Source organism: Zea mays, chromosome 1, assembly GCF_902167145.1.
Source record: "Zea mays cultivar B73 chromosome 1, Zm-B73-REFERENCE-NAM-5.0, whole genome shotgun sequence".
Lineage (NCBI taxonomy): Eukaryota > Viridiplantae > Streptophyta > Magnoliopsida > Poales > Poaceae > Zea > Zea mays.
The window spans coordinates 197,188,879-197,201,556 of record NC_050096.1 but is presented as its reverse complement, the minus strand read 5'-3'; positions in this window follow the sequence as shown (position 1 = coordinate 197,201,556).

Sequence of the window (12,678 nt, the reverse complement as noted above, 5' to 3'; positions counted from 1 at the left end):
AGGGAGGAGAGATCCTATGGGTTGTCTAGGCTTGGCAGGCCAACCTAGACTCCTCTAATCGACGTAGAGTCAAAGAGAAGCGGAGAATTTGGAGATTGGAATACTAAACTAGAACTAAACTAGAGCTACTCCTAATGCATAAGGTAAAAACGAGAAATAGACTTGATTTGATCGATTGTTGGGGGTTCAATCGGCCGTAGCCCTTCATCTATATAAAGAGGGAGGTCTGGATCCGCTTCAAACTGTTTCCCGAGTTAATCCCACGGTTTTAGGTAACAAATCCCGCGAGAAACTAGGAACTCTAACTGTCTCTACGCACGCGCGGACCGTCCGCGCCACCACCGCGGACCATCCGGACCGCGGACCGTCCGTAAGGTCCTTTTTTGGTTTCCAACAATAATATTATAAAAGTATTTATTACATAGCGGAAGTCTTACAAAATAAAGGATAAATATAAAGCAAACTAAAGTCCATCCTTAGCGCCATAAAGTCGACTGGGAGACGCCACCTAGATCAAGTCGAACTCCTCGTTGTGCGGCTCCTCCTGGGCCATCTGTTCTTCTCCTGTGGAGGGTTTATATATCGCAATTGTGAGCTCACAAAAGATCATAGCTCAACAAGTCATGGGGAATAATGTGCATGAACTCGCCAAAGGTGTGAGTTAATGTGAAGTGTACGACTGATCAATAATAGGGGTTATAGCTGAGCATTGCTTTTAATAAGTTGGTCAAAATTTTATTAGCAATTACTAGATGTTAGTAAATACCAAACCATAATAAGAATAGTAGAACGAAATTAATAATAAATCCCATCCAACGCAAATGACAAATTGAATTTAGTTCCATAATTTAATCATGCGAGAGTCCTGAGCTGCTCATGACAGCGAGCACGACTAGTATACTAGTTTTACACTCTGCAGAGATTGTACCCTATACCTGAGAGCACCTAGAGGGGGAGGTGAATAGGTGATCCTGTAAAACTTGAAAACTTAAAGCCACAAAAACTTAATTAAGCGTTAGCACAATAAGGCCAAGTGGCTAGAGAGGAGTCTTAGCAAAGCACAATAACCACAAAGATATCAACACACAGATGGCACAGTGGTTTATCCCGTGGTTCGGCCAAGTCCAACGCTCGCCTACTCCACGTTGTGGCCTCCCAACGGACGAGGGTTGCAAGCAACCCCTCTCAAGCGGTCCAAAGACCCACTTGAATACCATGGTGTTTTGCTTTGCTTTACTATATCCCGCTTGCGAGGAATCTCCACAACTTGGAGTCTCTCGCCCTTACACTTTGATGTTCACAAAGAAGCACGGAGCAAGGGAGGGATGAGCAACGCACACAAGACACAAAATCAGAGCGACAACACGCACACAAGTTGCAACAAGAGCTCACAACACAACCCGACGAGTTCACAACTCAAATAGAGCTCTAGTTGCTCTCACAAAGAATCAAATGCGCGGAATCGAAGTCTTGGTGCTTAGGAATGCTAAGAGAATGCTTGGTGTACTCCTCCATGCGCCTAGGGGTCCCTTTTATAGCCCCAAGGCAGCTAGGAGCCGTTGAGAGCATTCCAGGAAGGCAATTCTTGCCTTCAGTCGCCTGGCGCACCGGACAGTCCGGTGCACCACCGGACACTGTCCGGTGCGGATTTCTTTCCTTATTTGGCGAAGCCGACCGTTGCAGATGTAGAGCCGTTGGCGCACCGGACACTGTCCGGTGCACACCGGACAGTCCGGTGCCCCCTTGTGACTGTTGGCTCGGCCACGCGTCACGCGCGGAATCCTCGGCCGACCATTGGCCTGGCTGACCGTTGGCTCACCGGACAGTCCGGTGCACCACCGGACAGTCCGGTGATTTTTAGCCGTACGCCGTTAATCACTTCCCGAGAGCGACGACTTCGCCTGTGAACGGCTCACCGGACAGTCCGGTGATATATAGCCGTACACCGTCGTCGAAGTCCCGAGAGCAGCAAGTTCGCCAGAGCTAGCCTGGCGCACCGGACACTGTCCGGTGCACCACCGAACACTGTCCGGTGCACCACCGGACAGTCCAGTGCACCACCGGACAGTCCAGTGCACCCAGACCGAGCTGACTTTGGCTGAACAGAGCCATCTCTTTTCCAATTCGATTTCTCCTGTTTCCAGCACTTAGACACAATACATTAGTCCATAAAACAATGTACTAAGTCTAGAAACATACCTTTACTTTTGATTTGCACTTTGTCCGTCACTTGGCATACTTTAATACTTAAGTACTTGTGTTGGCACTCAATCACCAAAATACTTAGAAATGGCCCAAGGGCACATTTCCCTTTCAATATCCCCCTTTTTGGTGATTTATGCCAACACAACAAAAAACAACTAAAAGAGGTGCAACATCAATACAAATGAGAACTCAAATTTGTTTTAATTCAAATTTGGCATATATGGATCACTCTTTGCCACCACTTGGTTTTGTTTTTGCAAATCAACTTCAAATTCCTATCTCTAAGTCAAACACACTTGTTGAGATATAACAAGGAGTCATTCCAAGAGAATTTGATCAAAGATTTCAAAAACTCCCCCTTTTTCCCATAATCGACTATTCTCCCCACAAGAGGCCAACTTTTGACAAAAGAGACAACAAGAGAGTTTTGACAAACCAAGAGCTCTATTATACTATTTTCAAAATTTCTCAAGTGGTAGCTGATCCATTTATTGCTTTGGCCTTATTTTCTCCCCCTTTGGCATCAAGCACCAAAACGGGATCAATCTTGGCCCTTTAACCCCATTGCCTCACCAAAATCTCCAAATAAGAGTACAAAGGCAATAAGAGTACATGAGATGAACTTGGAATAGGTTACCCTCTCATCGGAGTGCAGTGGAAGTCTTTCATGGTCCAAGTCCACCTTTTCCCTTTCAAACTTCCTTTGAGACTAAATCAAGCAAACTCAAGCACACAGTTAGTCTCAAAGGGTCAAGTTGTAGCACATCTCCCCCTAAATATGTGCATCACTTGCAAAAGGACTTGTGAGGTCCGGGAAGTGTTTGTACAACTTGAGCACCACAAGTAAACAACAAAATGCATAAGGAACATGATCAAAGGCATAAACACATGTATGATATAAATCAATCCAAGTTCCGCGAATCTAAGACATTTAGCTCACTACGCAGCCTGCAAAAGGTCTTCTCATCTAAAGGCTTGGTAAAGATATCAGCTAGCTGGTTCTCGATGCTAACATAGAACACTTCGATATCTCCCTTTTGCTGGTGGTCTCTCAAAAAGTGATGCCGGATGTCAATATGCTTTGTGCGGCCGTGCTCAACAGGATTTTCCGCTATGCGGATAGCACTCTCATTGTCACATAGGAGTGGGACTTTGCTCAGATTGTAGCCAAAGTCCTGGAGGGTTTGCCTCATCCAAAGTAGTTGCGCGCAACACTGTCCTGCGGCAACATACTCGGCCTTAGTGGTGGATAGGGCAACGGAAGTTTGTTTCTTAGAATTCCATGACACCAGGGACCTTCCTAAGAATTGGCACGTCCCCGATGTACTCTTCCTATCGACCTTACATCCAGCATAGTCGGAGTCTGAATATCCAATCAAGTCAAAGTTAGACCCCTTTGGATACCAGATCCCGAAGCACGATGTAGCGACTAAATATCTAAGAATTCGCTTCACGGCCACTAATTGACACTCCCTTGGATCGGATTGAAATCTAGCACACATGCATACACTAAGCATAATATCCGGTCTACTAGCACATAAATAAAGTAAAGACCCTATCATAGACCGGTATGCTTTTTGATCAACGAACTTACCTCCTTTGTTGAGGTCAGTGTGTCCGTCGGTTCCCATCGGAGTCTTTGCGGGCTTGGCGTCCTTCATCCCAAACCGCTTTAGCAAGTCTTGCGTGTACTTCGTTTGGGAGATGAAGGTACCATCCTTGAGTTGCTTCACTTGGAACCCAAGAAAGTAGTTCAACTCGCCCATCATCGACATCTCGAATTTCTACGTCATCACCCTGCTAAACTCTTCACAAGACTTTTGGTTAGTAGAACCAAATATTATGTCATCGACATAAATTTGGTACACAAAAAGATCACCATCGCAAGTCTTAGTGAAAAGAGTTGGATCGTCTTTCCCAACCTTGAAAGCATTAGCAATTAAAAAGTCTCTAAGGCATTCATACCATGCTCTTGGGGCTTGCTTAAGTCCATAGAGCGCCTTAGAGAGCTTACACACGTGGTCGGGGTACCGTTCATCCTCGAAGCCAGGGGGTTGCTCCACGTACACTTCCTCCTTGATTGGCCCGTTGAGAAAGGCGCTCTTCACATCCATTTGGAACAACCTGAAAGAATGGTGAGCGGCATATGCTAGCAAAATACGAATGGACTCTAGCCTAGCCACAGGAGCAAAAGTCTCCTCAAAGTCCAAACCTGCGACTTGGGCATAACCTTTTGCCACAAGTCGAGCCTTGTTCCTTGTCGCCACCCCGTGCTCGTCTTGTTTGTTGCGGAACACCCACTTGGTTCTCACAACATTTTGCTTAGGACGAGGCACTAGAGTCCAAACTTCATTACGCTTGAAGTTGTTGAGCTCCTCCTGCATGGCCAACACCCAGTCCGAATCTAGCAAGGCCTCTTCTATCCTGAAAGGCTCAATAAAAGAGACAAAGGAGTAATGCTCACAAAAATTAACTAATCTAGAACGAGTAGTTACTCCCTTGCTAATATCACCCAATATTTGGTCGACGGGATGATTCCTTTGAATCGTCGCTCGAACTTGGGTTGGAGGTGTCGGTTGTGCTTCTTCCTCCATCACATGATCATCTTGTGCTCCCCCTTGATCACACGCCTCCTCTTGATGAATCTGTTCATCGTCTTGAGCTGGGGGATGCACCATTGTTGAGGAAGAAGGTTGATCTTGCTCCAATTGTTCCTGTGGTCGCACATCGCCAATCGCCATGGTGCGTATTGCGGCCGTTGGAACGTCTTCTTCATCTACAACATCAAGATCAACAACTTGCTCTCTTGGAGAGCCATTAGTCTCATCAAATACAACGTCGCTAGAGACTTCAACCAAACCCAATGATTTGTTGAAGACTCTATATGCCTTTGTATTTGAGTCATAACCTAACAAAAACCCTTCTACAGCTTTGGGAGCAAACTTAGAATTCCTACCTTTCTTCACTAGAATATAGCATTTGCTCCCAAATACACGAAAGTAAGACACATTGGGTTTGTTACCGGTTAGAAGCTCATACGAAGTCTTCTTGAGGAGGCGGTGAAGGTAGACCCGGTTGATGGCGTGGCAAGCCGTGTTCACGGCTTCCGACCAAAACCGCTCGGGGGTCTTGAACTCTCCAAGCATCGTCCTTGCCATGTCTATGAGCGTCCTGTTCTTCCTCTCTACCACACCATTTTGCTGTGGTGTGTAGGGAGCGGAGAACTCGTGCTTGATCCCTTCCTCCTCAAGGTACTCCTCCACTTGAAGGTTCTTGAATTCGGACCTGTTGTCGCTCCTTATCTTCTTCACCTTGAGCTCAAACTCATTTTGAGCTCTCCTTAGGAAGCGCTTGAGGGTCCCTTGGGTTTCAGATTTATCCTGCAAAAAGAATACCCAAGTGAAGCGGGAAAAATCATCAACTATAACAAGACCATACTTACTTCCTCCTATGCTTAGATAGGCGACGGGTCCGAAGAGGTCCATATGAAGCATCTCCAACGGTCTTGATGTGGTCATCACATTTTTGGTATGATGAGAACTTCCCACCTGTTTACCTGCTTGACAAGCTGCACAAGGTCTATCTTTTTCGAAATGCACGTTAGTTAGACCTATCACGTGTTCTCCCTTTAGAAGCTTGTGAAGGTTCTTCATCCCCACATGTGCTAAACGGCGATGCCACAGCCAGCCCATGCAAGTCTTAGCAATTAAGCATGCATCTAGACCGGCCTCCTCTTTTGCAAAATCAACTAAATAAAGTTTGCCGTCTAATACACCCTTAAAAGCTAGTGAACCATCACTTCTTCTAAAGACAGACACATCTACATTTGTGAATAAACAATTATATCCCATATTGCAAAGTTGACTCACAGACAACAAGTTATATCCAAGTGACTCAACTAAAAACACATTAGAAATAGAGTGCTCGGATAAAATAGCAATCTTTCCTAACCCTTTCACCTTGCCTTGGTTCCCATCACCGAATATTATTGAATCTTGGGGATCCTTGTTCTTGACGTAGGAAGAGAACATCCTCTTTTCCCCCGTCATGTGGTTTGTGCATCCGCTGTCGATAATCCAGCTTGAGCCCCCGGATGCATAAACCTGCAAGGCAAATTTAGGCTTGGGTCTTAGGTACCCAACTCTTGTTGGGTCCTACAAGGTTAGTGACAATATCCTTAGGGACCCAAATGCAAGTTTTATCTCCCTTGCATTTTGCCCCTAATTTCCTGGCAATCACCTTTCTATCCTTTCTACAAATTGAAAAGGAAGCATTGCAAGCATGATAAATTGTAGAAGGTTCATTAATCTTCCTAGAAACATGAGCAACATTTCTCCTAGACATATCTCTACCATGCATATAGGAAGAACTAGAAGCAATCATAGCATGAGAATTAAAAGCATCATAACTTCTATTAACATTCCTAGATTGTCTCCTATCATGATACATGAAGGCATGGTTCTTTTGAGCACTATTAGCCATAGGGGCCTTCCCTTTCTCCTTGGTGGAGATGGAAACCTTATGGCTTGTTAAGTTCTTGACTTCCCTCTTGAAGCCAAGACCATCCTTAATTGAGGGGTGTCTACCAATCGTGTAGGCATCCCTTGCAAATTTTATTTTATCAATTTCACTCTTGCTAGTCTTAAGTTGGGCATTAAGACTAGCCATTTCATCATTCAATTTAGAAATTGAAACTAGGTGTTTACTACAAGCATCAACATCAAAATCTTTACACCTATTACAAATTGTAACATGCTCTACACAAGATGTTGATTTATTTTCTATTTCTAACTTAGCATTCAAATCATCATTTATGCTTTTTAAGCTAGAAATAGAGTCATGGCATGTAGACAATTCACTAGAAAACATTTCATTCCTTTTAATTTCTAAAGCAAGGGATTTTTGTGCCTCTATAAACTTATCATGTTCTTCATACAAAAGATCCTCTTGCTTTTCTAATAACCTATTCTTATCATTCAAGGCATCAATTAATTCATTAATTTTATCAACCTTGGTTCTATCTAGGCCCTTGAATAAACTTGAATAATCTATTTCATCATCATCACTAGACTCATCCTCACTTGAAGAAGCATAAGTAGTATTCCGAGTACATACCTTCTTCTCCTTCGCCATGAGGCATGTGTGACGCTCGTTGGGAAAGAGGGCTGATTTGTTGAAGGCGGTGGCGACGAGTCCTTCGTTGTCGGAGTCGGACGACGAACAATCTGAGTCCCATTCCTTGCCAAGGTGTGCATCGCCCTTAGCCTTCTTGTAAGCTTTCTTCTTTTCCCTCTTGTTCCCTTGTTCCTGGTCACTATCATTATCGGGACAGTTAGTGATAAAATGACCAACCTTACCACATTTGAAGCATGAGCGCTTCCCCTTCATCTTGTTCTTGTTAGGCTGCCCCTTGCGTCCCTTTAGCGCCGTCTTGAAGCGCTTGATGATGAGGGCCATATCTTCATCATTGAGCCCGACCGCCTCAACTTGCGCCACCTTGCTAGGTAGCGCCTCCTTGCTACTTGTTGCCTTGAGAGCAACAGGTTGAGGCTCATGGATTGGACCATTCAACGCGTCGTCCACGTATCTCGCCTCCTTGATCATCATTCTCCCGCTTACAAACTTCCCAAGTACTTCTTCGGGTGACATCTTGGTGTACCTAGGATTTTCACGAATGTTGTTCATAAGATGTGGATCAAGGACAGTAAAAGACCTTAGCATTAGGAGAACGACGTCGTGGTCCGTCCATCGCGTGCTTCCGTAGCTCCTTATTTTGTTGATGAGGGTCTTAAGCCGGTTGTATGTTTGGGTTGGCTCCTCTCCCCTTATCATCGCAAATCTCCCAGGCTCGCCCTCCACCAACTCCATCTTGGTGAGCATGGTGACGTCGTTCCCCTCATGTGAGATCCTGAGGGTGTCCCAGATCTGCTTGGCATTGTCCAAGCCGCTCACTTTATTGTACTCTTCCCTGCACAAAGATGCTAAAAGGACAGTAGTAGCTTGTGCATTTTTATGAATTTGTTCATTTATAAACATGGGACTATCCGAGCTATCAAATTTCATTCCACTCTCTACAATCTCCCATATGCTTGGATGGAGATAGAACAAGTGACTACACATTTTGTGACTCCAAAATCCGTAGTCCTCTCCATCAAAGTGTGGAGGTTTGCCAAGAGGAATGGAAAGCAGATGTGTATTTGAACTATGCGGAATACGAGAATAATCGAAAGAGAAGTTTGAATTAATCGTCTTTCTTTTCTCGTAGTCGTTGTCGTTGTCCTTTTGGGAAGAGGAAGATTTGTCGCTGTCGTCGTAGTAGACTATCTCCTTGATGCACCTTGTCTTCTTCTTCTTCCCATCTTTTTGTTTGTGGCCCGAGCCCGAGTCGGTAGGCTTGTCATCCTTCGGCTCGTTGACGAAGGACTCCTCCTTATCATTGATCACAATCCCCTTGCCCTTAGGATCCATCTCTTCGGGCGGTTAGTCCCTTTCTTTGAAGAGAATGGCTCCGATACCAATTGAGAGCACCTAGAGGGGGGGGGTGAATAGGTGATCCTGTAAAACTTGAAAACTTAAAGCCACAAAAACTTAATTAAGCGTTAGCACAATAAGGCCAAGTGGCTAGAGAGGAGTCTTAGCAAAGCACAATAACCACAAAGATATCAACACAGAGATGGCACAGTGGTTTATCCCGTGGTTCGGCCAAGTCCAACGCTCGCCTACTCCACGTTGTGGCGTCCCAACGGATGAGGGTTGCAATCAACCCCTCTCAAGCGGTCCAAAGACCCACTTGAATACCACGGTGTTTTGCTTTGCTTTACTATATCCCGCTTGCGAGGAATCTCCACAACTTGGAGTCTCTCGCCCTTACACTTTGATGTTCACAAAGAAGCACAGAGCAAGAGAGGGATGAGCAACGCACACAAGACACAAAATCAGAGCGACAACACGCACACAAGTTGCAACAAGATCTCACAACACAACTCGACGAGTTCACAACTCAAATAGAGCTCTAGTTGCTCTCACAAAGAATCAAATGCGCGGAATCGAAGTCTTGGTGCTTAGGAATGCTAAGAGAATGCTTGGTGTACTTCTCCATGCGCCTAGGGGTCCCTTTTATAGCCCCAAGGCAGCTAGGAGCCATTGAGAGCATTCCAGGAAGGCAATTCTTGCCTTCAGTCGCCTAGCACACCAGACAGTCCGGTGCACCACCGGACACTGTCCCGTGCGGATTTCTTTCCTTATTTGGCGAAGCCGACCGTTGCAGATGTAGAGCCGTTGGCGCACCAGACACTGTCCGGTGCACACCGGACAGTCCGGTGCCCCTTGTGGCCATTGGCTCGGCCACGCGTCACGCGCGGAATCCTCGGCCGACCGTTGGCCCGGCTAACCGTTGGCTCACCGGACAGTCCGGTGATTTTTAGCCGTACGCCGTTAATCACTTCCCGAGAGCGACGACTTCGCCTGTGAACGGCTCACCGGACAGTCCGGTGCACCACTGGACAGTCCGGTGATATATAGCCGTACACCGTCGTCGAAGTCCTGAGAGCAGCAAGTTCGCCAGAGCTAGCCTGGCGCACCGGACACTGTCCGGTGCACCACCGGACAGTCCGGTGCACCCAGACCGAGCTGACTTTGGCTGAACAGAGCCATCTCTTTTCCAATTCGATTTCTCCTGTTTCCAACACTTAGACACAATACATTAGTCCATAAAATAATGTACTAAGTCTAGAAACATACCTTTACTTTTGATTTGCACTTTGTCCGTCACTTGGCATACTTTAATACTTAAGTACTTGTGTTGGCACTCAATCACCAAAATACTTAGAAATGGCCCAAGGGCACATTTCCCTTTCAATACCCACAAGTCATGTTACTCATCTGCCACAAGGTTGTACGGGCCCCATACACCTCTATCAAGGAAGCAAGGCAGGGTAACACTACGAGGCCTTTACCTAGTTTCACTAGCTTCAGAAAACCCGCTACAGCTTCTAGGAAGAGCAATGCAGGAATTCCCCATCTGACCACCATCACAGCAAAATCAACCCAAAACCTTCCTAACGCCTACTCCCCTACTTCCCTTGCCCCTATCGGGTAAGGTAGTCCTCCACTAGCTTTCCTAGTTAGTCAGCCAAGGGCGTCCCATTCCACCCTTGTGGTGGCACGTGTTTCTCAAGTTAAGCTCCATGTTCCAATTAAAAATAATGTCATAAATGAAATAACAGAATAATTGGAACATGGACATAATGTAATATTAATCCCAAAACCATATAGAGCAATAGCAAAACTACCCAAATGATTCAGGGGTGAACAAGGTAAAAAGATAGCCAGTCTAGGGTGACCTATTGGGTTCCATCCAAATTAAACCTATGCGGGAATAAAAGATTATAAAGACCATTATTGGGTAATGTCGGCGTTTCGGACCCGGGGGGGTCCCTGGACCGACGAGTGAAATTGTCGCTGCGTGCCCCTGCCCAGATGGGTTGGCGTGGGATGGAACACAAGAGGTGGGGCAAGCCTTGTATTATCCTGCACCAGGGGTGCCGCTCGTAGTAGGGGTTACAAGCACGTCGCGAGAGGGAGAGAGAGGGAGCCTGTTCGTTCGCTCCTTCCCCCGCGCGAACCCCCCTCCAGGATGGCCCTGGACCTCCCTTTTATAGACGCAAGGAGAGGGTCCAGACGTACAATGGGGGTGTAGCTATGCGCTAACGTGTCCGGCAGAGAAATGCCTAAGCCCTATGTACATGCCAACGTGGCTGTCAGGGGAGAGCTTGAGCCCTGTATACGTGCCCTGTAGGAGCACAGCTGGCAGTGCGGCAAGGATCCTGCTGATGTCTCCTTACTGCCGTAAGGGGCTGAGAGCCATCGGCGTCATGGTTGCACACGGGGCACCATCATTACCCGTCGCCGGGGTAAGCCAGATGGGATGCCGGTCTTGTTCCTTGTATCCTGAGCTGGCTAGGGATAGGGTAATGATGTATCCCCTGTTGGCGCGGTCGGCCCGAGTCCAAGGTCGGGCGAGGCGGAGACTTCTCTTGAAGCCGAGGCCGGGGTCGGGCGAGGACGCGATTCCTCCCGAGACCGAGGTCGAGGCCGAGTCTGGGGGTCGGGCGAGGCGGAGACCTCCTCCCGAGGCTGGAGCCTGAGGTCGGGCGAGGCGGAGCTTCTTGTTGCGCCCGAGGCTGAACTCGGTGGTTGATCGTGACTTGTTGTCAGTCTTCGCCTGGGTGGTTGGCACGACAGTCGGAGCGGGGCGAGCGACGCTGTTTTCCCGTCATATCGAACAGTAAAAAAGAGGGGCAAAGTGACTGCGGTCACTTCGGCTTGGCCGACTGAGGCGCGTGTGTCAGGATACGGCGTTAGGCGTCCCCTGCATTGAATGCGCCTGCGAAGCGGTCGGTTGGTGAGGCGGTCTGGCCAAGGTTGCTTCACAACGAAGCCTGCCCGAGCCGGGCTTCGGGAGAGCCGAGGGGGTCTCCGCTGCCTGAGGCGGCCCTCGGGCGAGGCGTGAACTCGTCTGGGACTACTGCTCCAGCCCGAGGCTGGGCTCAGGCGAGGTTGCGTCCCTTGGGTAGACGAAGCCTTGACTTCAACCGCGCCCGTCGGTTGGTCTGAGGGTGTTTACCAGCCGTGATTAGGAGTGTTGGGGGTACCCCTAATTATGGTACCCGACAGTAGCCCTCGAGCCTCAAAGGGAGTGTTGGTACTCGCTTGGAGGCTTTTGCCACATTTTCGGTGAGGGGACCGGCCTTTCTCGGTTTTGCCTTGTTCTGGTGGGTGCGCGCGAGCGCACCCGCCGGGTGTAGCCCCCGAGGCCTCAGAGGAGTGGTTTGACTCCTTTGAGGTCTTAATGCTTTTCGTGGTGCCTCGGCCGGTCTGATCGTTCCCTCATGCGGCCTGGCCACAACCCGGGTGCATGGTCAGGTTTCGAATTATCAAGCTGGTTTGTTGACGCTGTCAATAGTTTGGCCATAGCCGGGTGCGAGAGCAGCCCCCGAGCCTCTGCACGGAGCGAGAGGACGATCAAGGACTTTCCTGACTTTTATCATACGCCCCTGCGTCGCCTTTCCGCAAGGAGGAGGGGGGAAAGCACCATGTTGCCCTCGGAGGGCGCCGAACATGGTGTTTCCAGTGAGCTGCTAATGTGTGATCCGAGTGGACGCCCGTGCCCCGTTCGTTAGGGGTTGGTTGGTGGCCCAGAGGCGCGCTCCAAAAATACCTGCGGGTGATTCGCCGGACCCGGACCCCTTCGGCAATGTCTGAGGGCTCGATGCCTCCCTCCGGTGGGATTCCATTACAAATCATTCCCGCCGGTCTCGGAAATGTCCTAGGGTACCTCGGGAGTGTAGCCCGAGCCTCGGCCATGTATCAGACGTACCCAGAGTCATCCCTCACTCTGCGTGCTCTGGGGCGGCTGTCGAACCCTTCCGAGGGGCCAGCCTTCGAACCCCTGATCAGTAGTGGGCGCGGAGC